Below are 27,988 nucleotides of genomic sequence, written 5' to 3' on the forward strand. Positions count from 1 at the left end.
TGTGGGTTTCCTCCGGGTGCTCCGGTTTCCTCCCACAGTCCAAAAATGTGCAGGTGAATTGGTCATGCTAAATTGCCCATAGTGTTAGGTGCATCATTCAGAGGGAAATGGGTCTGGGTGGGTTACTCTTCGGAGGGTCAGTGTGGACTGGTTGGGTCGAAGGGACTGTCTCCACACTGTAGGGAATCTAATCTAATCTAATCTAATCTAAAATTATCTCCTTCATATCAATAATGAATAATGCATTCCAATAGTGTAAGGGTCTTGGGGAGCAGTCACCACAGTTCTGCACATAGTAGGTCACTCCTTGTGAATTTGTGGGTTATAATTTGTTAGATCACTCCAACAGGCCCTCACACAATTTCTCTGATGACTGACATTTCCTTATCCACACATCATTTCAGCTTGTTTCCTGTTGCCAAGTCAATTTGCAAACTGGCCAGCTAATGTACGATTAGTTCTATTTTAATCTCTATTTAAGATGTCCGATGAGGATTCTGATCATAAAGTCCAAATAAATTACATCTGGTATATTCATGAGTGACCTATTGCTTACAAATCCAAGATGACTGTTCCCCATAGGCTATGACCTCTCTCCAGATGGATATTGAACACATCCTGTGGAATCCTCTTATTAAGATTACATGAGATTCCCATCAATCCATCATACAAATATAACCCTGTATTCATTGATGTCTGAAGATGCCTGCTTACAGTTTCATTCTGTTGTGGATTCTGAGGTTTATCCCTCTGACCCAGTTCCCTCTAAGCTATTTTGTTACTCATGTTTAGGTGTATTGATCTTTATCTGAGGTGTAGTTTTGAAGGAAGTTTGACTCGGTCTCAAATTTGTCCACAACTTTCATTTCTAAAAATATGAAGAATTCATTTGAAATGTCCGTCACTTTCCTAACTCCTATAATATTTCAAAGTCATTTTGTAAAGTATCCATGATTTTAACATTCTACATGATTAATAAAATATCATTTTGTCTCAAAGCTGGCGTTTTTTTTCCATAAAGCTGTAGCTTTTCTCAAGGATACTGTGTCCATGATTTTATTCTGAGGGGTTGTAGATGGGCTGGGCTCTGATTTCACTGGTTTGGTACAGAGATTAAATGGTATTTTGTTTATATGTAAACAGATGAGACTTCAGGCCAAAGTGGTCATGTTTTAGTAGTGACCTGTATAATGGAAGGGGAGTGGTCAGCTCTCTAGTTGAGCAGTTCAGTCCAGAACTAGTTGGGAGATTAGCAGTGGACTGTGTGAACACGCTCTCTCTCTTTCTGCCCTTCTAACTTCAGGCTGTAAGCATACCCTTTTTTACTGTGTTTTAAGAGGGTTTGCTTAGTGGGACTGTTGTGTCTACTCAGAACAGCATAATTAAGTCTAGTTTAGATAGATTTAGTTCTGTAGAGGTCCTGTTTTCTGTTCTTTGTGTTTTGTTGTGTAATTTTGTGAATACGTTTTTGTCTTTTTTAAAACCTGGTAGTCAACCTAACTAACTTAACTTGGGTAATTTTCATGGCACACTTACCAAAACAAATTGCAAAGTTATGGTCTGGGGCTGCCTGCTTAAGAATGTTTTGACTGGTCTGGCCTAGTCCACAACAATTTTAAAACATTTATCAAAATCTACAGTCTGTAATTCCTCTGAACATTCCTACTGCTTATTTTATTTATCCTCAACGGGCTTTATGCAATAAGTTACCCTGAAATTCTTCAAGTTTTCCACTGCTCTGCTGCCACAAGGTACAGGGCTGGTGCTGGGGTGACCTAATGTCTAAGATGTGACAGGAGACTGGAGGTATTCCAATGAAATTCCACAGCCTCGGATGGTTGCAATTGCCTGGTAGGTCAGTTTCCCCCACACATTACCTGCAAACCTGATTATTCCAAACCCCCAGCTCTTCCTCCGTGCTTCCTTCACTTAAGCTCATTCGAATTTCAGCTGGTCGGATCATGATGCCTTCCAAGTATCCTTCAACCTGTGTTTGCTCCAATCATCCTCTCAGTGTCACTTCCACCATTGCCTCACCCTTCCTGTCTCTGTAACCTACTCAGCCCAAAATACCTGCAGTCTGGCCTCTTCTTCATCTTACACTTTCTTTTGTCCAACCACTGGCTTTGCTGAATTCAACTGTACATTGAAAATCCTCAGACATTGTTTCTAAAAAGAGCAGTGGAGATTTCCTTGGCTTCCTGACTGTTTATCCCTGAGTCAAAATCAGTGAACACAGATTATCCCCTGGTTTTAGGTGCCCATTCGACATAAATTGGCTCCCATGTTCCCTCCAAGCTACAATTGTTATACTTCAGACAGACCTAACTAACTCTCTGGTGGTTGTAGAAGGCGCAATATATGCTCATGTTGGGTAAGGAAGTCCTTTTTTAAGAGCCCTTCGGCCAGCCATGTCCCTAAACATTAAACTACACATAATCCCGTTTGCCTGCACTTGGTCCATACCCTACAACAGAGAAAGTGAGGACTACAGATGCTGGAGTGTCAGAGTCAAAAAGTGTGGTGCTGGAAAAGCACAGCAGGTCAGCAGCATCCAAAGAACAGGAATGCCTGATGAAGGGCTTAAGCTCAAACCATGACTCTCCTGCTGTTCAGATGCTGGCTGACCTGCTGTGCTTTTCCAGCGCCACACTTTTCAAACCTGCAGAGCCTACAAAGTCCTGGTGTATTGAATATAGATGCTTCCCAAATGGTGTGAGAGTATCTGCCTCCAACACCTTTTTTTAATTTCAAAAATATATTTTAATCATAAAATTATTTGGATCTCTATACAATTGGTCTGGCCATTCTTGTGCACACATTACATTGCTTTACACACAGACATTGAAATTTATTTTTCCTATATACAAGTCTGTACATTTACTATCCAGCTCTTCAGCAGAGCCTGAATGACTGGATGGGCCCCCTGTTCTTCTTAGGCAGGCAGATGTTACACGGTGGTCTTTCCCCACCGCACCTTGGCAGTAGCTGCCCAAGCTTCAGCGCGTCCCTCAACACGTAGTCCTGGACCTTGGAATGTGCCAGTCTGCAACACTCAGTTGGGGTCAACTCCTTCAGCTGGAAGATCAACAGGTTTTGGACCACCCAGAGAGTGTCCTTCACCGAGTTGATGACCCTCCAGGCGCAGTGAATGTTCGTCTTGGTGTGTGTCCCGGAAAACAGACTGTAGAGCATGGAGTCCTGCGTTACGGCACTGCTCGGGACGAACCTCGACAAACACCACTGCATTCGTCTCCAGACTTCCTTTGCGTAGGCACATTCCAGAAGGAGGTGTGTGACCGTCTCGCAACCCCCCCCCACTCCCCGCAGCCACTTCGAGGGCAGCGTGCGGTGCGGCTGAGAGTCCAGGCAGAGCCCTTCTCACCACCAGCCAAGCCATGTCCTGGCGCTTGTTGGAAAGTTCAGGTGATGAGGCATTCTGCCAAATGGCTTTGACAGTCTGCTCAGGGAACCGCTCGATAGGATCCGCCCTCTCTGTTTCCCGAAGGGTCTCAAGGACACCACTTCCTATCTGCCTCCAACAGCTGCTAAGGCAGCACCTTCCATATTTCTACCACCCTCTGGATGTGAAATAACTTCACAGAGCTCGGTGTCCCTTCACCCAGCCACCTTTCATTTACATGTACACAGTCCATGGGCTCTGACCAACCAGATAAGAGCCAGTCTCTGAAATGATGAAACCTTCTGTTTAATTTTTTTTCTCTAAAGGGCAATGCTGTGTGAAATCTCCTGTTTATTTATTTTTTCTTTTTTCTTTTTTTCCTTGTTTTGGTGTGTGTGTGTGTGTGTGTGTGTGTGCAGGTGATCTCCTGTTTATATCTGCTAGCCAGAGTTCCTAATTGGTCCACGTTAACAGCCCCAATCAAGGAACTCATAGTCAATGAGACCCACTTGGCCCTCTCAGTCTTTTGCCAGACCCTGTTTGATGATATTGTAATTGGCCTTCCCCCAGTTTAGACACTTCTACACTGCACTTATCCCGCCACTGAGCATTGACTGGTTTTATTCCCTAGGTTTAGGTCTAACACTGCCCCACCTCTATTAGGTCTGTCTACGTACTGGCACAAATAGCTGTCCTAGGTGCAGTTTAAAAATTCCGCCTTGTCTCATCCTTTCGCACTAAGATGATCCCAGTTAACGTCAGCAAAGTTGAAATCCCTAATGCTATGACCCTTTTTCTCTCAAGCCTCTGTGTGATTTGCATATATAATTGCTCCTTTATTTCCCTCCGACTGTTGGGAGTCCTTCAGTCACACCCAGGCAAAGGGAACACCTCTTGTTCTATTTCGAAGCTCTATCCAGACAGCCTCATTTAACTCTGCTTATCTGGCATATTGTAAGACGGACGGTTCAGGGGAGATATTAGGAAGCACTTTTACACATAAAGGGTGGTAGAGGTTGGAACTCTCTTCCACAGACGGCAATCGATGCAAGACCAGTCAGTAGTTTTAAATCTGAGATAAATAAACTTTTGTTAATCAAAGGTATTAAGGGATACAGGTCAATGGAGTAAGGCCAGAGATCAGCAATGATCTCATTCGATGCCATAACAGGTTCAATGGGCTGAATGACCTGCCCTGTACCTATGTTCTTACATAAACAGAAACATCATTGTGTTAAATATTAGGAAAAACGTTCACCATATCACTGCCCATTCTATAATGTTTCCCAGCTGCACCCTGCCTACGAAACCCCTATTTTTATTTTTGTCATTCTGGACCAAATTATTCCAACAATCCCAGCCATGTGGCTTTCCCGGATTCCATATCTATAAACGTTCAGGTTTCCAGAACTCTGCTGCCTGTGCCCTTGCTTAACGCACGTCACCCCTCACAGACCACGCCTGATCTACACTGACCAGTACTGTCCTGATTTTAGAATTGCCTAAAAAAGAACAAAGGGTGCTGGAGATCTGAAGCAAGCAGAAAACAAAATTGCTGATGAAACTCAGCAGGTCGAGCAACATCTGGGAAGAGAAAATAGAGTTAATGTTTCAAGTCCAGTGACTCTTCTACAGAGGTCGGAGCAGCTGGGAGAAACGGTGGGACGTGGCGGTGGTGTTAAAGGTTTGGGCAGGTAGGGGCAGTTAGTACTCAGAGTGAGGCAGCAAAAAAGGGTAGTTAGACGAAGGGATTGTTGATAGTAAGCTAGGGCAATTGAAAAGCTAGACAGCTCATAATGGGGGCTACGAGTGGGAGGAAGTGGTTTGGCTGAAAGCAGCCCATTTCACAATAGGACCCGGGGATAGACATGAAAGGAGGTGCTCATACTGTAAAAGCCTTTCACTCAATGTTGAGTCCTGAAGGCTGTGGGGTACCTAGGCAGAAGATGGGATACTAGCATTGAGCCATAGAACAAAAAGAGTAATGTGCTACATAAGCTCAGCAGGTCTGGCAACATTTGTGGAGAGAAATTCTGAGGGAGGGTCAGCAGAGCTGATACATTCACTCTGATTTCTCTCTACAGATGCCGCCAGACCCACTGAGCTTTTCCAGCAATTGCTGTTTCTGTTTTGGATTTCCAGCATCTGCAGTTCTTTCTATGTACATCTTGCAACGAGCTTCACTGCAGCAGGTCCAAGACCATAATGTTGGCATGGAAACGAAGACGTGAGTTCAAAAGGCAGGCAACTGGAAGCTCAGGGTTATTCTTGAGGGCCGAATGTAGGTGTTCTGCAAAGCAGTTAAACAGTTTGTGTTGGGTCTCTCCATTACAGGTGAGACCACTTGTGAGCAGTGAATAATGTAAATTAGATTGAATGAAGCATAGGCAAATCAGTGCTTCACCAGGAAGGTGTGTTTGAGGCCTTGGATACTGAGGAGGGAGGAAGCAAATGTTACACCTGCTGTGATTGGGAAGGTGCCGTGGGGTGCGAAGGGGTGTGGGGACTCACTAACTAATACTCCACCAATTATCAGCATAAATACTATTGTGATTGTAGCAAAGTCAGCCCAGGTGGACCTCATAGAATACGAGTTCCTTGATTGGGGTGTTAATCTGGTTCAATCAGGGAGCCCTGGCTGACAGATATAAACAGGAACATAGAACATAGAACATAGAACAATACAGCACAGAACAGGCCCTTCGGCCCACGATGTTGTGCCGAACTTCTATCCTAGATTAAGCACCCATCCATGTACCTATCCAAATGCCGCTTAAAGGTCGCCAATGATTCTGACTCTACCACTCCCACGGGCAGCGCATTCCATGCCCCCAACACTCTCTGGGTAAAGAACCCACCCCTGACATCTCCCCTATACCTTCCACCCTTCACCTTAAATTTATGTCCCCTTGTAACACTCTGTTGTACCCGGGGAAAAAGTTTCTGACTGTCTACTCTATCTATTCCTCTGATCATCTTATAAACCTCTATCAAGTCACCCCTCATCCTTCGCCGTTCCAACGAGAAAAGGCCGAGAACTCTCAACCTATCCTCGTACGACCTACTCTCCATTCCAGGCAACATCCTGGTAAATCTTCTCTGCACCCTCTCCAAAGCTTCCACATCTTTCTTAAAGTGAGGCGACCAGAACTGCACACAGTACTCCAAATGTGGCCTAACCAAAGTCCTGTACAGCTGCAACATCACCTCACGACTCTTGAATTCAATCCCTCTGCTAATGAACGATAATACTCCATAGGCCTTCTTACAAACTCTATCCACCTGAGTGGCAACCTTCAAAGATCTATGTACATAGACCCCAAGATCCCTCTGTTCCTCCACCTGACCAAGAACCCTACCATTAACCCTGTATTCCGCATTCTTATTTGTTCTTCCAAAATGGACAACCTCACACTTGGCAGGGTTGAACTCCATCTGCCACTCCTCAGCCCAGCTCTGCATCATATCTAAGTCCCTCTGCAGCCGACAACAGCCCTCCTCACTGTCCACAACTCCACCTATCTTTGTATCATCTGCAAATTTACTGACCCACCCTTCGACTCCCTCTTCCAAGTCATTAATAAAAATTACAAACAGCAGAGGACCCAGAACTGATCCCTGCGGAACTCCACTTGTAACTGGACTCCATGCTGAATATTTACCATCTACCACCACTCTCTGACTTCGACCGGTTAGCCAGTTTTCTATCCAATTGGCCAAATTTCCCTCTATCCCATGCCTCCTGACTTTCCGCATAAGCCTACCATGGGGAACCTTATCAAATGCCTTACTAAAATCCATGTACACTACATCCACTGCTCTACCCTCATCCACATGCTTGGTCACCTCCTCGAAGAATTCAATAAGACTTGTAAGGCAAGACCTACCCTTCACAAATCCGTGCTGGCTGTCCCTAATCAAGCAGTGTCTTTCCAGATACTCGTAAATCCTATCCCTCAGTACCCTTTCCATTACTTTGCCTACCACAGAAGTAAGACTAACTGGCCTGTAATATCCCGGGTTATCCCTATTCCCTTTTTTGAACAGGGGCACAACATTCGCTACTCTCCAGTCCCCTGGTACCACCCCAGTTGCCAGTGAAGACGAGAAGATCATTGCCAACGGTACTGCAATTTCCTCTCTTGCTTCCCACATAATCCTAGGATATACCCCGTCAGGCCCGGAGGACTTGTCTATCCTCAAGTTGTTCAAAATGTCCAACACATCTTCCTTCCTAACAGGTATCTCTTCTAGCTTATCAGTCCGTTTCACACTCTCCTCTTCAACAATACGGTCCCTCTCGTTCGTAAATACTGAAGAGAAGTACTTGTTCAAGACCTCTCCTATCTCTTCCGACTCAATACACAGTCTCCCACCACTGTCCTTGATCGGACCTACCCTCGTTCTCGTCATTCTCAGGTTTCTCACATACGCATAGAATGCCTTGGGGTTATCCTTGATCCTATCCGCCAGGGATTTTTCATGCCCTCTCTTAGCTCTCCTAATCCCTTTCTTCAGGTCCCTTCTGGCTATCCTGTATCCCTCCACTGCTCTGTCTGAACCTTGTTTCCTCAACCTTATGTAAGCCTCCTTCTTCCTCTTTACTAGACATTCAACCTCCCTCGTCAACCAAGGCTCCCTCACACGACCATTTCTTTCCTGCCTGATCGGTACATACATATCAAGGACACGTCATATCTGCTCCTTGAAAAAGTTCCACATTTCCACCACATCCTTCCCTGACAGCCTATGCTCCCAACGTATGCTCCTCAAATCCTGTCTTACAGCATCGTAATTTCCCTTCCCCCAATTGTAAAATCCACCTTTATGTGCGCACCTATCTCTCTCCATAACCAAGGTGAAAGTCACAGAATTGTGGTCGCCATCACCAAAATGTTCACCCACTAACAAGCCCACCACTTGTCCCGGTTCGTTACCGAGTACCAAATCCAATATGGCCTCCCCTCTGGTTGGACAATCTACATACTGCGTTAGAAAAGCTTCCTGGACACACTGCACAAACACCGCCCCATCCAATCTACTTGATCTAAAGAGCTTCCAATCAATATTTGGGAAGTTGAAGTCGCCCATGACTACGACCCTGTGGCTTCTGCACCTTTCCAAAATCTGTTTCCCAATCTGTTTCTCCACATCTCTGCTGCTATTGGGGGGCCTATAATAAACACCCAACAAGGTGACTGCACCTTTCCTATTTCTGACTTCAGCCCATACTACCTCCAGAGGCAGATCCCCCTCAAACTTCCTTTCTGCAGCCGTTATACCATTTCTAATTAGCAATGCCACCCCCCCTCCTTTTTTACCACCCTCCCTAATCTTACTGAAACATCTGTAACCAGGAACCTCCAACAGCCATTCCTGTCCCTCATCTATCCATGTTTCCGTGATGGCCACAACATCATAGTCCCAGGTACCGATCCACGCCTTAAGTTCACCCACCTTATTTCTGATACTCCTTGCATTGAAGTATACGCACTTGAGCCCATCTCTGTGTCCGCAAGTAGTCCCTGTCAGTGCTACCTTCTCCACAGCCTCCCTACGGTCTTGGGCATCCTGACACACAGCTAGCTTACTTGCTGGACTTCACGTCCGGATCCCATCCCCCTGCCAAATTAGTTTAAACCCCCCCGAAGAGTGCTAGCAAACCTACCCCCCAGGATATTGGTGCCCTTCTGGTTCAGGTGCAACCCGTCCTGTTTATACAGGTCCCACCTTCCCCAGAATGCAGTCTAATTGTCCAAATATCTGAAGCCCTCCCTCCTACACCATCCTTGCAGCCACGTGTTCAACTGCACTCTCTCCCTATTCTTTGCCTCTCTGTCACGTGGCACCGGCAACAACCCAGAGATGACGACTCTGTCTGTCCTAGCTTTTAGCTTCCAGCCTAACTCCTTGAGCTCTTGAATGACCTCCCCACCCCTCTTCCTACCTATGTCGTTGGTGCCAATGTGTACCACGACTTCTGGCTGCACACCCTCCCCCTTAAGGATTCTGAAGACACGGTCCGAGACATCTCGGACCCTAGCACCCGGGAGGCAACAAACCATCCGAGAGTCTCGCCCATGTCCACAGAACCGCCTGTCCGTCCCTCTAACTAGAGAGTCCCCTATAACTAGCGCTCTCCTCTTCTCCCCCTTTCCCTTCTGAATCTCAGAGCCACAGACCCCTTCACTGCAGCTTACACCTGCAAGGCTGTCCCCCCCAACAGTTTCCAAAGCTGCATACTTATTTTTTGGGGGAACGACCACAGGGGAACCCTGCACTGCCTGTTTCTTCCCCTTCCCACCTCTAACTGTTACCCAGCTACCTCTGTTCTCTGGCTTAACTATGTCCCTGTAGCTTATATCGATCACCCTCTCAGCCTCTCGAATAATCCTCAGCTCATCCAGCTCCAGTTCCAGTTCCCTAACTCGTTCGGTGAGGATCAGGATCTGACTGTATTTCCTGCACACGAAGTCGGCAGGAGTATCGGTGGTCACCCCTACCTCAAACATCCTGCAGGAGGAGTGTCAGAGGTTCTGTTCACTCTGAGAGCTGGCTCTGAAGGAGCTGGATCAGTGTCAAGGACCCTCCACGTGTAAACAAGGGGTGACTTATTGATGGGATACTTGTGGAATTATTTCAAATAGCACCTTTATGGCGCAGTGACCCTACTCCTAGACCAGGTGGTCTGGGTTCACGTTCCACCTGCTCCAGAGGTGTGTAATAACAACAATGAACAGGTTGATTCAAAAAATAAGTTAATGTTTTTAAAAAAGATACCACCTTTAACTAACTGCTTCTCATTCTGAAGAAGGGTCACTGGATTCGAAACTTGAACTGTTTACTCTTCGCAGATGCTGCCAGACCTGCTGAGTTTCTCCAGCAAACTCCTGTTTTTATTTTAAAATTCTCCACTTTGTTTTTAAGGACTCACCCTTCCTTATCTCTGTGACTTCCCCATCCTGAACTATTCAAGATATCTATGTACATTGACTTTTGGCCTCAAAACAGATGATTTTGCTTCAGCACTAGCCTCTAGAATTCCCATTCTAAACCTCTCTCCATCTCTACTTCTCCTTTGTGACTGAGCTTTTACCACCATCAGAGGTCTCATTTCCTCATGTGGCTCAGTGTCTAATTTTCAGTGAACAGAACTATATAAATAAAAAGTCTTGTTGTTTCTGCTCAACCAAATTGTTTCTTAAGGATTTGTAAGGAGAAGAAATTGCATTGAAACAAATTTAATCATCATTAATGAACTCAATATAATCAGTTTATTACCCAATCACTCAGACAGATGGACCAGTGATAAATGATCATGGTTCAACAATAATGGTTAAATGTCAAACTCTCACTTCTGAATGTTTCTTCAGTTAATTGCAAAGATTAAAGTCTGTGATATGTAACATTGAAAAATTTCTGCATTTTATTACAAAAGCTTAATGGTATTCTTGCCAATATTTATTTACATACACACACACACACACGCGGATGACTTCTGGTACAACATATCCAACAATATAAACTTTAATTAAGATGTGCAAATGAGTGACTAAATTGTTTTGCCATCAATTAATATATGGATAGAGTAATTAATATGTAAATTGAATTTTTGTGGAATTTATCACACAAGCATGATGTTCTGTTATCCCACTCTCTGATGTAATAAGTTCCATCAATTTGATGTGCAACAAATGTGGCAGAGGCATCATCTTTTAACCTTTAAGCCCAAGCTCTGAAATAATTGATGTGTGCTTTGATTTAATTAGTTTTAGGTCTCTCATTCTCATTGTACTGTACCTCAACAATCACAAAATCTCATGATTGCTTTTTCACAGTCATAGACTCAAACAGCACAGAAACCAACTCTTCAGTCCAACTAATCCACGCCATCCACATTCCCAAACCAAACTAATCTCACTTGCCTCTGTTTGGCCCATATCACTCCAAACCTTTCCAATTCAAGAACTTATCTAAATGTCTTTTAAATACTGTAACTGTACATACATCCATCACTTCCTCTGGTAGTTCACTTCACATATGAACCACTTTCTTTGTAAAAGGTTGCCTCTTATGTCCTTTCTCCTCTCACCTTAAAAGCATGCCTGTTAGCTTTGAATTCCATCCGCTAGCAACAGCCCCCCCCCCCCCCCCCCCCTCCACCCGCACCCCAGGGAAAAGATCCTTGCTATTCACCTTATCGATGCTCCTCATGATTTTATAAACCTCTGTAAGGTCACCCTTCAACTTGCTGTGCTCCAGTGAAATAAATCCTAGCCTCTCCAGCCCATCTTTATAACTCAAACCTTCCATTCCAGGCAACATCCTGGTAACTCTTTTCTGAATGCTTTCCGATTCAATGATATCCTTCTTATCAGATCTTGTGGTGGGAGAGCATTTTGGTGATAGTGACCACAACTGCCTCACATTCTACATAGCTATGGAGAAAGAGAGGATTAGGCAAAATGGGAGGATATTTAATTGGGAAAGAGGAAACTATGATGCGATTAGACATGAGTTAGGAAGCATGGATTGGGAGCAATTGTTCCATGGTAAAGGCACTATAGACATGTGGAGACTGTTTAAGCAACAGTTGTTGCAAGTGATGAATAAATATGTCCCTCTGAGACAGGCAAGAAGGGGTAAGATAAAGGAACCTTGGATGGTGAGAGCGGTGGAGCTTCTCGTCAAAAGGAAGACGGTAGCTTACATAAGGTGGAGGAAGCTAGGGTCAAGCTCAGCTCTAGAGGATTACAGGCAGGTGAGGAAGGAGCTTAAAAATGGTCTGAGGAGAGCCAGGAGGGGGCACGAGAAAGGCTTGGCAGAACAGATTAGGGAGAACACAAAGGCATTTTACACTTATGTGAGGAATAAGAGAATGGTCAAAGAAAGAGTAGGGCCGATCAGGGATAGTATTGGGAATTTGTGTGTGGAGTCTGAGGAGGTAGGGGAAGCCCTAAATGAGTTTTTTGCTTCAGTCTTTATGAAAGAAACAAACTTTATAGTGAATGAAACCTTTGAAGAGCAGGTGTACATGCTGGAATGGATAGAGATAAAGGAAGCTGATGTGCTGAAAATTTTGTCAAATATTAAGATTGACAAGTCGCCAGGCCCGGACCAGATTTGTCCTCGGCTGCTTTGGGAAACGAGAAATGCAATTGTTTCACCACTTGCAAAGATCTTTGCATCCTCGCTCTCCACTGGAGTCGTACCTGAGGACTGGAGAGAGGCAAATGTAATTCCTCTCTTCAAGAAAGGAAATAGGGAAATCCCCAGCAATTACAGACCAGTCAGTCTCACGTCTGTCATCTGCAAGGTGTTAGAAAGGATTCTGAGGGATAGGATTTATGACCATCTGGATGAGCATGGCTTGATTAAATGCAGTCAACACGGCTTTGTGAGGGGCAGGTCATACCTCATAAACCTTATCGAGTTCTTTGTGGATGTGACTAGAAAAGTTGATGAGGGTAGAGCTGTGGATGTGGTGTATATGGACTTCAGCAAGGCATTTGATAAGGTTCACCATGGTAGACTCATTCAGAAGGTCAGGAGGAATGGGATACAAGGGAACTTAGCTGTCTGGATACAGAATTGGCTGGCCAACAGAAGACAGCAAGTGATAATAGGAGGAAAATATTCTGCCTGGAAGCCAGTAGTGAGTGGTGTTCCACAGGGCTCTGTCCTTGGGCCTCTATTGTGGGCGGCACGGTGGCACAGTGGTTAGCACTGTTGCCTCACAGCACCAGAGACTGGTTCAATTCCCGTCTCAGGCGACTGACTGTGTGGAGTTTGCACGTTCTCCCTGTGTCTGTGTGAGTTTGCTCCGGTTTCCTCCCGCAGTCCAAAGATGTGCAGGTCAGGTGAATTGGCCATGCCAAAATTGCAAGTAGTGTTAGGTAAGGGGTAAATGTATGGGTGGGTTGCGGGTTGGCGTGGACTTGTTGGGCCGAAGGGCCTGTTTCCATGCTGTAATGTAATCTAATCTAATTGTTTGTAATTTTTATTAATGACTTGGATGAGGGGATTGAAGGATGGGTCAGCAAGTTTGCAGATGACACAAAGATTGGAGGTGCCGTTGACAGTATTAGAAGGCTGTTGTAGGCTGCAGCGGGACATTGACAGGATACAGAGATGGGCTGAGAGGTGGGAGATGGAGTTCCACCTGGATAAATGCGAGGTGATGCATCTTGGAAGGTCGAATTTGAAAGCTGAGTACAGGATTAAGGATAGGATTCTTGGCAGTGTGGATGAACAGAGGGATCTTGGGGTGCAGGTACATAGATCCCTTAAAATGGCCACCCAAGTGGACGGGGTTGTTAAGAAAGCATATGTAAGAAACAGTATCAGGAGTGAGCCTCTTGAGTTTGTTTTCATGATTAAACATGATTGTGGCTGATTTTTTATCTTGACTGCACTTTTCTGCCTTATCCCATATCGCTTGATTCAATTTACATGGTAAAATCCATCTATTCTATTCTGGATAATGAACGATGATGCAGCCAGCATCCATAGCCCTCTAGAGAGAGAATTCCAAAATTTCACAATCTCTGATGGGAGAAATGCCTCCTCATCTGAGCCTTAATTAGCCGACTCCTTACCCTGGGGCTTTGGCCCTTTGTTCTGTCTTTTCCATGTGGAAGAAGCAGCTTTTGAGCAATTGGCCTGGTTGATGATGATGCTGCGGAGTGCTTCAGAACATTTTGCAATGTCAAAGATGCTATATAACTGTTGAATGGTCGCCACTGTCAGAACGATCAACACACTCTTAATGCATGCTTCCATTTTAGCCAAAACAACCCTCAAATTCAGCCAGTGCACAATCCAGTTTCTCTGCTATATTGGGGAACAATACAACATTTCCAACTATCCAGCCAGAGAGTCATAGGGTGATAGAGATGTACATCAGGGAAACAAACCCTTCAATCCAATAAATCTAGTCCCATTTGTCAGCATATCCCTCTAAACCCCTCTTATTCGTAGACCCATCCAGATGCATTTTAAATGCTGTAATTATATCAGCCTCCACCACTTCCTCTGGCAGCTCATTCTATACATGCACCACCCTCTGGGTGAAAAAGATGGCCCTTAGGTCTCTTTGAAATCTTTCCCCTCCCACCTTAAACCAATGCCCTCTAGCTTTGGACTCCCTACCCTGGGAAAAAAGACCTTATCTATTCACCCTACTCATGCCCCTCATGATTTATAAACCTCTGTAAGATCACTGCTCAGTCTCCATCACTCCAGGGAAAACAGCCCCAGCCTGTTCAGTCTCTCCCTGTAGCTCAAGCCCTCCAACCCTGGCAACATCCTTGTAAGTTTTTTCTGTACCCTTTCAAGTTGTATAATAAGATCTTTCCTAAAGCAGGGAGACCAGAAGTGAATGTGATGTTCCAAAAGTGGCCTAACCAATGTCCTGCACAGCAACAACATGACATCCCAACTCCTGTACTCAATGCACTACACCTTTGATCTTCCCAACCGTCTTCATCAATAGAAATGTACTGCTGGCAGGGACCATTAACAGCAAAAAACAATTTCCCTACATTAACAAAGTTAGGTCTGAGCTGTGCGATGCCAAAGAATCCATTAACTGATGAGATTTTGAACAAGCTGAAGTTCTAACCTCATAGTGAAAAGCATCACAACTATCCTTGGGACAATCCTCTGATTTGTGGGGGCAGCATAAACTGTCCGCAGTTTGTGTCTCGGAATTTATCCTTGTCTTTCTTGGTGGCAACAAAAGCATTTATCTTGGTTTAAACACTGCACAGAGCTGTCCAGTAACATCTTCAGTCAGAGGAGGCATTAACTGACTGGCCCAGAGTGTCTTGGTATACATGTCACATTCTTTAGAATCCTGTGTTAGGTTTAGAGCATGCATTGTGTCATAGCTGATTGATAAGCAGATACTAACCTCAACCCACAATGTCCCTGACCAGCAACGCTGTTCAAGTCACTATTGAGCTGTGCCTCATTCCATAAATTGGGAACGGTTGAAAGAAAACCTTATTGTTGGGCTTACAAGTGTCAGGAAGGACTTAAAATGCCCTCACTGAGACTTTTGTATGTTTTCTTTTTCAGAAAATCTCCATAATTATGCTGTCCTTTGACTAAAATTCACAAAACACCGCAAAATCTTTTGTTTACAAACCACAGGCTGAGATTTCCCAGCTCAGCTGTCTGGATGAACGTGAGCAATAAATGCCATGAAAATAATCGACCAAACAGCTACCCTTGGGGGAGCTGCAGCCACACTTGATTTTCTGAAATTAGCCACATTGAAAACCGCAGTTGCTGTCAAAAGCAGATAAAGGAGAACAAGTGACTGCCAACAGAAGGGCTTAGATTTCTCTGTGCAAATAAAAGATTCCCACCATCAAGAGTGGCCCCTTGGATGTGATTGCATCAGGTTATGCAAAGAAGCAACAAGTCATAGAGTCACAGAGTCATAGAGATGTACAGCACGGGAACAGACCTTTCGATCCAACTAGTCCATGCCAACCAGATATCCCAACCCAATCTAGTCCCATTTGCCAGCACTCGGCCCAACTCCCTCTAAACCCTTCCTATTCACGTACCCATCCAGATTACTTTTCAATGCTGTAATTCTATCAGCCTCCACACCTCTGGCAACTTATTCCACACACGCACTATCCTCTGCATGAGAAAGTTGCTCCTTAGATGCCTTTTATATCTTTGCCTTCTCATTCTAAACCTATTCCCTCTAGTTCTGGAACCCCCACCACAGGGAAAAGACTTTGTCTACTTATCCCCTCATGATTTTATAAACCTCTTTAAGGTTACCCCTCAGCTTCCAACTCTCCAGGGAAAACAAATCTTCCAAACTTGGCAACATCCTTGTAAATATTTTCTGAACCCTTTCAAGTTTCACAACATCCTTCCGATAGGAAAGAGATCAGAACTGCACACAATATTCCAAAGATGACATTCAAGGAGCTATCTCAAAATTGGACGGGCAAAAAGCCAGCTGTCAAACTCCAGGCAATGGGAGGGCAAGCTGACAATGGACAAGTTGGGATCACTGCAGCTGGCCAGATCATTGAGGTCTGGGTCAAGAAAACCTGATGACCTGGAGACAGAAGGACACCTTTCAGCATCAGCAGATGTAGGAATATTGGTTGGAACTTCCTGGAGCTCAACGCGTACAAGAGCTGAAACTACTGTAAACTGTGCTGAGGCGTAAGTGCTGGAAAATGGGGTTGGGATTGGTTAGGTTGTTTTTACAGGTGCAGCCATGATGGGCCAAAGAGCCTTTTTTTTCTGTGCTGTAGATCTCCATGTGACTATTTATTGCCTATAACCTATGTAGAAAAGCAGGTCTTCTCTTGACAAATTCCCCAATCAGGCCTCAGGGTCATGTGATCTGGCCATCATCATGACATCACTCCTTATGCACATGCTCAGAAGCTATTATTGCCATCGTGGCACAATTAACCTTTTTACCCTATGTTTTCCTGAAAGACTTTATTTCATTTAACTGTTTATACTATTTACAAATCCTCCTTCACCTCTTCCAAAGTCTCTGTTTTTAAAGAGATATTTGTCAGGGCGGTTTTACCAATCTCCTTGCATTGTATTCAAAGTGTCATTTTCTGAGGATAAGTAGGGTCTGTGTACTTTGTACTCATTCTCTGGTTTCCCTTCTTGAGGATCAGGCCACATCGTCCAACCTGTGAGCTGTTCATTTTCTGCCAAGTCAAGACTTTCCTGTACCTTCAGATAATGCCACTTTCTGATTTTGATTTTGATTTTGATTGAATTTATTGTTGTCACTTGTACCTAAATACAATGGAACGTTGTGTTTAATTGGCAGTAGAGGCAAATCATAGCAAACAAGGACTTACAGATTATAGAGTGCTTAGGTAAAGAGAGGGATACAAGGTTACTGCTGCACTGGGGGTGCACAAAGCAATATCGATGTTAGATTTGAAATTAGAGAGGCCCGTTCAGCAGTCCAGCAACAGCGGTAAGGAGCAGTTCTTGAACCTGTTGGTGCGTGTGTTCAAGCTTCTGTACCTTCTGCCTGACAGGTTGGAAGAGAGTATAACCAGGCTGGGAGGGGTCTTTGATGATCTTTGCAGCCTTTCCAAGGCAACCAGAAGTGTGATGGAGTCCATGATGGAAGATTGGCTTCTGTGATGGTCTGGGCTATGCACACAACCTTCTGTGGTTTCTTATAGCCCTGGGGCAGAGCAGTTGCCACACCAGGCCGTTTTGCACATGGATAGAATGCTTTCCATGATGCATCTATAAAAGTTGTTGAGGGTCCTTATGGACATGCTAAATTCCCTGAGCCTGAGGAAAAAAGAAGGATTTGTTGTACATTTTTGACTGTCACATCAACGTGGGAGGTCCAGGACGGATTGCTGGTTACCGTCACTCCTAGGAACATCATGCTTTTGTCCCTCTCCACCTCAGCTCCGTTGATGAAGATAGAGGTGTGTTCTCCTCCTTTCTTCCTGAAGTCAATGGTCAGTTTTTTTTGTTTTGCCGAGATTGAGAGAGAGAGAGATTGTCATCATTGCACCATGCCACCACATGCTCCCCCCCATCCCCCCCTCTGCAAGCATTTTATCTCTTTCCTGTATGACCAATGTGTGATCTCAGTGGCTGCAGCCTCACAATCTCACTGCTGCTCCCTGAGCAATAACATCTCTCTGCTTCCCTGCTTATGGTGCCAGTTTCTCTGACTGAAGCTGGTTAGACATTTAGACTCTTCCCCACCAGCCGAAGTTTCCAGAACCCACTGTTTGCATCTGGCATGGTGATGATTTTCACAGTGTGCGAGTTTTGCCGGGTTCAGCTCTTGGGGCACATTTCTGATTACACGACTTTGTTCAAATGTATGATGTTAATATGGATCCATTTGCTTTGGGAACTGGTACCATAGCGGATCATCAAGTAGTCCATTCTGTTGAAGCATCACCTCAATTTCACCTCTTACCCTCTTTAGAAAGGGGTCATTCTCAGCAGATAGATTTAGCCTCCCCTTTCCGTGTGATATGTTATGCAGTGTTCAGTTTTCCCAGGCTTCTGAAGAGTTTCAGGATTTGTTATTTTTAAATTCAGCTACTGGTTACTGATCATTGATTTATCCACTGGAAGAATGATGTTGAAGTGCCTGCAGGATGTGCAGTGATTGTGGCTGGTTATGAATAATATGTTTCTCAGATTTCCATGCTTTTGACATAATGTTACCTGAACCTGAACCTTGACACAAATTGCTCCTACTCCTTGCGATTTGATGGCTGCAGGACGTGAGGTAATTTTTTGTCAGTCATTCAAGTCCATCAGACGAACTAGTCACTGGCTCCATGGCTAATTTCAAATCTGAATAGTCTATTGATTTCAATGTAACCAATCCAATATTGATCCTCATTGTCTACAACCTCCCCAAGAGAAGTGCTTCTTGTTTTTGTGTCGGCTTTCCTTGAGAGTCAGCTGTCTTGTGTTTTATAAACACAGGTTATTTTTCAAAACACAGTTCTTTTCTTCAAAATGCAATGTCCTGTTTTAAAATCCTTGCTGTGCTCTTTCGATCGAGAACCCTCCCAGGTCAGCACTGGCAAAGGACTTGGAGCTGCTCTGCCCTTTCCCAGGCTTTCTGAGGCCCACTGCATTCTGGGATGTTTTGAGTGGAGTCAAAAGGGTCTCATTGTTGATGTGAGCTAACATCCCTGTCTCCTGCAGCACTGCCTGTCCTCTCATTGCTGGACTATGTTGGCAGTTTCCGGACTGGCCTCAAAATGCATCAGCCACTGCACTTTGACACTGCTGGGTTTCTCTCATCTTGCCACTTGCTTTTTCTGCTAGTGTCATGTTCTAACAGGGTTACTTAGTGATTAGCACCACTCCCTCACAGTGCCAGGGATCTGTGTTCAATTCCATCCTCGGGCAACTGTCTGTATGGAGATTGCACATTCTCCCTGTGTCTGTGTGGATTTCCTCCCACGGTCTGAACATGTGTGGGTTAGGTGGATTGGCTATGCTAAATTGCCCAGAGTATCCAGAGATGCGCAGGCTTGGCGGATTAGCCATGAGAAATGTAGGCTTTATGGGATAGGATGGGTCCAGGTTGGATGCTCTGCAGAGGGTCAGTGTGGACTTGATGGGCCAAATGGCTTGGATTCCACACTGTAGGTGCTCTGTGACTTTAGCTCTTTACACACATTCTCAGCAGTGGTTATTAGAATTCTGGCACTATTAACTCCTTATTCACAGCACAGAGCAAAAGCAGTAAGGTTACAGTTCAGTATGAAGTGTCTATTTGATGTGTGGGTACATCAGATGTAAATCATATGCACATAGAATAGGTATTCAACTTAGTAAATAAACAAAACATCAAGGAAATAATATCCCAACATGAAAACAAGTAGATTTTAGCTCTACATGAAACTAGCTTTTGTACCAGTCCCTCAGTGCGTTTACTCAGTAAAAACACAGCAATTTCAGTGGAGATAATGGTCTAGTGGTATTATTACTGGTTTATTGATCCAGGTAGCATTATGGGGACCTGCAGTGCAATTTGAATTCAATAAAAATAAAGTAAGCCATGAGTACATTGCTGATTATTGCAAAAGGCCCATTTGGTTCACTTCTGGCCTTATCTGATCTGGTCTGCTCCGGCCTGCTCCAGACCCACAACAATGTGGTTGACCCTTAACTGCCCTCTGGGCAATCAATGCTGGTCTGCTTAGCGCTATCCATACCCTGTGAATTAATTTAAAAAATGAATGTTTGCAAGCTCAAATATGCTTTTGAACTCTGAAATTGTGAAGATTTTGATCTTTCTACACCTTTTTAAGTAAAATCTCTGAATTTGAGAGCAACTTGCCAGTGGAAGATGTGGAATAGTGTTCTGGTGTCCACAGGGGAAACATCAGTCTCAAAGACCGCCACCAGCTGACAGCTACCCTCCCACCAACACAGGACTTTGAAACAAAGGTCACGCACTCATCCGCTATCCTGTCATTCCTGACTGGAACCCACTCCACTGTCTACAAACTGACAACACCCCCACATCTCCGGGACTGACTGCAAACATCACCAACCCTAACCAGGTCACCGAGTCACGAGTTAATGTCTCCAAAGTTCATCCTTCCACGGAAAACTTGGGTAGCTAGGATGGCACAGTGGCTCAGTGGTTAGCACTGCTGCCCCACAGCGCCGAGGACACAGGCTCAATTCTGGCCTCGGGCAACTGTCTGTGTGGAATTTGCACATTCTCCCTGCATCTGTGTGAGTTCCCTCCCACAGTTCAAAGGTGCGCAGGTTAGGTGGATTGGCCATGTTAAGTTGCCCAGAGATGTGTAGGTTTGGTGGGTTAGCCATGGGAAATCCAGGGATGGGAGGGTCTGGGTAGGATGCAGTTCGGAGGTTGGGTGTGGACTCGATGGGCCAAATGGGGATTGTGTGATTCAATGAGCTGCTCCAGGGTGGGCCAGGGAAGGTGTGGCCACTTGCTCTGCTGGGTGGATTTGGGGGAACAGCTCAAATCGTCACTGTAGACATTCACGTCAGACCTGCAGACTGAACCACCGACTCTGAGAGATTCGACCCCATTCACCACTGTGTCAGCTGGAGCTGCTGAAGAGGAAGCGTGCTTCAACGTCAAACCCTGTCAGCTTCCCCTAGCCAGCCATACAGATTAAACCAACTCCCCCAGTACACTCAGGAAGCCTTCTGTCAGTGGCAGCTGTCTGTGGCAAACTAAATTACTTTACAACTAATCTGCTCACAAGAACAACTATCACTTGAGATACACAGATGCACCAGTGTGATGCCAGCTCCATCCTCTCATCGGATTTATAAATCTGACGCAGAATCAAATCAGCATTGGTGTGACATTTCCAGTTTCAAAGGTTCATTTCTGAAATATTTCTTTTTTACTATTTACTTATTTAATTCTGCTTTTTTTCCACCAACCCCCCCCCCCCTTTCCTTTAGATAACACTGGCCCCTGCTATACTACAGTTGAACTGTACAGGGTCCTTTACAATGCAGCATCAAACCTATTTGTGGGTTAGCCATGGGAAATCAAGGGATGGGAGGGTCTGGCGTTATCAGGCATGAACTAGAATATTGATTTCTAATTACTGGCCAAAACGACTCAGTAATCTGTTGCCCCAGGTAGGAATTTCATGCAGGCAAGACTTCTCTTATGCATTTTCTACATAATTTATGCTTTGTCTTTGGAGGAAATGCTGATTCGGAATGTGACCACAGGAAATAGGTAGAGGAGTAGGCCATTCGGCCCCTCTGAGCCTGCTCCACCATTCAATAGGATCATGGCCGATCTGACATTCCTCATGTCCACTTTCCTGCCCTTTTCTATAAACCTTGGTTCCCTGACTGATCAAGAATCTCTCTATCTCAGCCTGATCTGTTCCAGGATAGTGTGGAGGGTAAGGGAGGAAAGAGCTAGCGCATTCACAGATATCTTTGCATCCTCTTTGGCCTCGGCAAGTTTCCAGAGGACTAGAGATTGGCCAATGTTGTTCCTTTGTTTAAGAAGGGAAACAGAGATGGTCAAGGTAATTATAGGCAGGTAAGCCTGATGACAGTGGTTGGGAAGCTGTTGGAGAAGGTACTGAGAGACGGGTTTATTCACATTTGGAAGTGAATGGACTCATTTGTGATAAGTAGCATGGGTTTGTGTGGGGAAGGTCATGTCTCACCAATTACACTGAATTTTTTGAAGGGGTGATAAGAATGATTGATGAGGGAAGGGCAGTGGGTGTTTCCTACATGGGCTTTAGTAAAGTATTTGACAAGGGAGGCTGGTACACAAGGTAGAGTCTCATGGGGTCAGGGGTCAGCTGGATAAATGGATACAAAACTGACTTGGTCATAGAAGACAGAGAGTAGTGGTGGAAGGGTGCTTTTTGGGATGGAGATCAGTAAATTGTGGTGTTCTGCAGGGATCAGTGCTGGGACCTTTGTTGTTTATAATATATACTAATGATCTAGAGGAAAATATAGGTGGCCTAATTAGTAAGTTTATAGATGACATCAAAATTGGTGAAATTGCAGATAGTGAAGAGGATTGTCAAAGGATATAGTGGGATAAATATAGATTGCAGACTTGAGTAGAGAAATGGCAGGTGGAGCTTAATCCAGACAAATGCGAGCAAATGCATTTTGGAAGATCAAATTCAGGTGTAAATTATACAATAAATGACAGAACTCTTAGGAGCATTGACAAAGAGAGGCATCTGGGCAGACAGATCCACAGAACCCTGAAAGTGGCAACCCAGCTGGATATGGTAGTCAAGAAGGCATACAGTGTGTTTACCTTCATTGGCCAAAGTGTTGAATATAAAAGTTAGCAACTCATGACACAACTGAATAAAACTTCAGTTAGGCCACATTTGGAATATTCCATACAGTTCTGCTTTCCACACTACCAGAATGTGGATGCTTTGGAGAGGGTGTCGGGGTTTACAGAATATTTCCTGATCTGGAGGGTTTTAATTGTGAGGAGAAGTTGGATAAACTTGGATTATTTTCAATGGCCCGATAGAGATCTACAAAATTACAAGAGGCACGGATAGAGTGGATAGTCAGAGGCTTTTTCCCAGGGTGGAAAGGTCAACTGCAAGAGGGTACAGGTTCAAGGTGGGAAAGGGGGAGTTTTGGGGAGAACTGCAGGGAAAATCTTTCACCCAGAGGGTGGTGGGGCCCTGGAATATACTCCAGTGGAGGTGGCAGAAGCAGGAACATTAGCAATGTTTAAGGGGTATCTTTAATAGAAATATGAATGAGAGGCAAACCGAGGGATAGAAACTGTGCATTGGCAATAATTAGTGGGTCTAAATAAGGACTGGAATTGGCACAGACTTGGTGGCCTGTTCCTGTGCTGGACTGTATTGTATTGTATAGGCTTCTGCCCCCACAGCTCTCTGTGGCAAGCAGCTCCAAAGACTCACACACCCTGCGGAAAAGAATTCCTCCTCAGGTCAGTCTTAAACTGATGCCCTTTAATTCTGAAACTATCCTCTCTGTTCCTAGACTCTCCCAGGATTCCCCTCCATATTTATCCTGTCAAGCCCTTTAAGAATCCTCTCTGTTTCAATTAGATCACCTCTCATTCTTCTAAACTCCAGTGAGTAGCGTTTGAACCAGTTTAATCTTATATTTAATGGATATTAAGTCTAGTTTCTGGATGGATGCATGGATCACTGTGCAGATCTGGTGGATAATCTGAATTCTGGCTGGATCATTTTAATCAATTTTGAAAGGCGAAAAGGAGCCACGGAGGAATTTTCACCATTTTGGTTTGACCCTCATGACTCAAGCTATGATTCAATTTTTCACTGTCTTCATCTGAATGGTTAATGCGTGCATCATGCTACCTGTGATCAGCTGACTGAAGAAGATGGATCTGGTCTTTTGCTGGCGTGTCCTTTCATATGCTCATGTGATATACTTAAGGTGTCTTCTGGATGAGCATTCTGTCTGCTTTCTCTGTCATTAACATCACTACATTACAGGTTAGAGCAACTCTGTAGTTAAACCAGCTCTGATAACATGTGGCACTGGAAAAGACACAGCAGGTCAGGCAGCATCCGAGGAGCAAGAGAGTCAATGTTTCGGGCAGGATCCTTCATCAGTCCTGAAGGGAGTCCTGAAGAAGGGTCTTGTCCAAAGCGTCAACTCTCGGATGATGCCTGACCTGCTGTGCCTTTCCCAACACCACACTGTATCAACTCTGATTTCCCCAGTATCTGCAGTCGCCATTGGCTCCTAGTTACACCAGGTCTTATTACATTTGAACAGCTGGTCTGAGGGAGTGCTGCATTGGCAACAAATCAGTACTGCAGCAACACCACACTATCAGAGAGTCATACTGAGGGATTGCTGTACTGTCAGAGGGTCAGTACTGAGGGAGTGCTGTACTAACAGCGAGTCAGTACTGAGGGAGTGCTGCACTGTCAGAGAGTCAGTACTGAGGGAGTGCTACACTGTCAGAGAGCCAGTACTGAGGGAGTGCTGTACTAATAGCGAGTCAACACTGAGGGAATGTCACACTGTCGGAGAGCTCCACTAACAGGGAGTCAATACTGGGGGAGTGCTGCGTTATTAGAAATTCAATACTGAGGGAGTGCTGCATTGTTGGAGGGTCAGTAATGAGGGAGTGCTGCACTGTCAGGGGGTGAGTCACTGAGGTAGTACTGCACTGTCAGAGGGTCAGGGCTGAGGGAGTGCTACACTGTCAGAGGGTCAGCACTGAGGGAGTGCTGCACTGTCTGAGGGTCAGCACTGAGGGAGTGCTGCACTTTCTGAGGGTCAGCACTGAGGGAGTGCTGCACTGTCAGAGGGTCAGTATTGAGGGAGTGCTGCACTGTCAAAGGGTCAGTACTGAGGAATTTCTGCATTATCAGATGGTCAGCACTCCTGCAAAAATGCTGTCCCATATTTCCAATTCCTCCATCTTCGCCATATCTGCTCCCAGAAGGACTAGTTCCACCACAGAACACACCAGATGGCCTCCTTCCTTAAAGACCACAATTTCCCTTCCCATGTGGTTGAAGATGCCCTCCAACGCATCTCATCCACCTCCCACACCTCCGCCCTAAAGCCCCATCCCTCCAAGTGTAACAAGGACAGAACCCCCCTGGTCCTCACCTTCCACCCCACCAACCTCTGCATAAATCACATCATCCGACGACATTTCCACCACCTCCAAATGGACCCCACCACCAGGGATATATTTCCCTCCCCACCCCTTTCCGCCTTCCGCAAAGACTGTTCCCTCCGTGACTACCTGGTCAGGTCCACGCCCCCCAACAATCCACCCTCCCGGCCTGACACCATCCCCTGCCACCGCAGGAATTGTAAAACCTGTGCCCACACCTCCTCCCTCCCCTCCATCCAAGGCCCCAAAGGAGCCTTCCACATCCATCAAAGTTTCACCTGCACTTCCACCAATATCATTTATTGTATCCGGTGCTCCCGATGCGGTCTCCTCTCGCAGAGCACTTTAGGAAACATTTCTGGGATACCCGCACCAATCAACCCTCCTGCCCCGTGGCTGAACATTTCCACACCCCCTCCCACTCTGCCAAGGATATGCAGGTCCTGGGCCTCCTTCACCACCACTCCCTCACCACCCGATGCCTGGAGGAAGAAAGCCTCATCTTCTGCCTCAGAACACTTCAACCCCAGGGCATCAATGTGGACTTTTCCAGTTTCATCAATTCTCCTTTCCCCACCTTACCCCAGTTCCAACCTTCCAGCTCAGCACCATCCTCATGATCTGTCCTACCTACCAATCTCCCTTCTCGTCTATCTGCTCCACCCTCCTCTCCGAACTATTACTTTCATCCCCACCTCCATCCACCTATTGTACTCTTGGCTACCTTTTCTTAAGCCTCACCCCCCTCCCACTTTTCTCTCCACCCCGGAGGCTCCCTGCCTCATTCTTAATGAAGGGCTTTTGCCGGAAACATTGATTTTCCTGGTCCTCGGATGCTGCCTGGCCTGCTGTGCTTTTCCAGCACCACTCTAATCTAGACACTGACGGAGTGCTGCACTGTCAGAGGTTCAGTGCTGAGGGAGTGCTGCACTATCAGAGAGTCAATACTGAGGGAGTGCTACATTGGCAGAGGGTCAGTCCTGAGAAAGTGCTGTGCTATCAGAGTCAGAGAGTCAGTATTGTGGGAGTGCTGCACTGTCAGAGGATCAGTATTGAGGCAGAAATGCACTGTCAGAGGGTCAGTACTGAGGGAGTGCTGTACTGTCAGAAGTTTAGTACTGAGGTAGTGCTACACAGTCAGAGGGTCAGCACTGAGGGATTGCTACACTGTCAGAGAGTCAGTACTGAGGGAGTGCCACACTATCAGAGGGTCAGTACTGAGGGATTGCTGCACTGTCAGAGAGTCAGTACTGAGGGATTGCCACACTATCAGAGGGTCAGAACTGAGGGAGTGCCTCGCTATCAGAGGGTCAGCACTGAGGTAGTGCTACACTGTCAGAGGGCCAGTATTGAGGGATTGCTGCACTGTCAGAGGGTCAGTATTGAAGGATTGCCACACTATCAGAGGGTCAGTACTGAGGTAGTGCTGTATTATCAGAGTCAGAGAGTCAGTATTGTGGGAGTGCTGCACTGTCAGAGGATCAGTATTGTGGCAGCACCGCACTGTCAGAGGGTCAGTATTGAGGGTGTGCCTCACTATCAGAAGGTCAGTACTGAGGGAGTGCTGCACTGTCAGAAGGTCAGTATTGAGAGATTGCCACACTATCAAAGTGTCATTATTGAGGCAGGGATGTGAACAACATTTGTGTGAATTGGGTTTTTTAAGCCATATGAACCTTTCACCAGCTTCATCAAGACAATTCTGCTTACGTCTATTTTCTGGGGCACTGGTAAGACCCCATCAGGAGTACTGTGTCCGGTACTGCTCGCTGTACTTGTGGAAGGAAACAGTTCAGAGATTTACGCCATTAATACCTGGAATGAGCAGATTACCTAATGAGGAAGGACCAGACAGAATAGCCCTGTTTCGTCAGAAGGTTAGAAGTGACTTACTTGAAACATAGAAGATCCTGAGGAGACTTGACAGGATGGATGATGAGTGGATGTTTCCTCTTGTGGGAGAACTCTGAGGGGTCAGAGGTTAAAAGTTATGGGCCACCCATTTCAAACAGAGATGAGGGAATATTTTCCTCTCAGAGCTTTGGGCACCTTTAAAACTGCCTTCCTCAAAACGCAGAACCTTTGAATATTTTGTAAGGCAGAGGTGAATGGATTCTTGTTTACCCAAGGGATGAACAATTATTCAGATGTCTGTAGGAATGAAGAGATGAGGTTAAAACCAGAACCGGTGCGATCTCATTGAATGATGGTGCAGCTGGAAGGGCCAAATGGCCTACCCTTCCTCCTTGTTCATACGTCTGTACAGCTTTGCTTCACAAGGCTGTGATGTTGCAGTTGGTGTGTTCAGGCACATACACCATTTTTCAGCCTTTATGCTTAGAGGGCTAGCACACAATAATGTCAGCATGTGTCCTAAGGACTGGCCTTGATGGATACTGGGAGAGTTGGCACAACAGCTGCAGCAACAAAGTGTAGTGGATGGGCTTGGCATAGGTGCTATATAGACCATTGGCAACTAGGTATAAGAGCAGAGTTTGACAGGCAAGGGCCATGGCAGAATGGGTATCGGGCCGTAAGTGGGCATGGATGCTCAGGGAGTCAATGGCCTAGTGGTATTATTGCTGGACTGTTAATCCAGAGACCCAGGTAATATCGCAGGGATCCACATTCAAATCCTGCCATGGCGGATGATGGAATTTGAATTCAATAAGTATTTGGAATTAGGTTGTCTAACGATGACTGTGACTCACTGTTGATTGTTGGAAAAACTCATCTGGTTCACTGATGTCTTTTAGGGAAGGAAACTGGTCTGGCCTACACATGACTCCAGACCCACAGCAATGTGGTTGACTCTTAACTGTTCTCTGGGCAAGTAGGGGGTGGACAATAAATGCTGGACCTAGCCAGCAAAACCCTCACTCCATGAATGAATAAAGAATCTTAGGGACCAGTGGGGGTGAGACAAG

Source organism: Chiloscyllium punctatum, chromosome 3 (genome assembly GCF_047496795.1).
Source record: "Chiloscyllium punctatum isolate Juve2018m chromosome 3, sChiPun1.3, whole genome shotgun sequence".
NCBI lineage: Eukaryota > Metazoa > Chordata > Chondrichthyes > Orectolobiformes > Hemiscylliidae > Chiloscyllium > Chiloscyllium punctatum.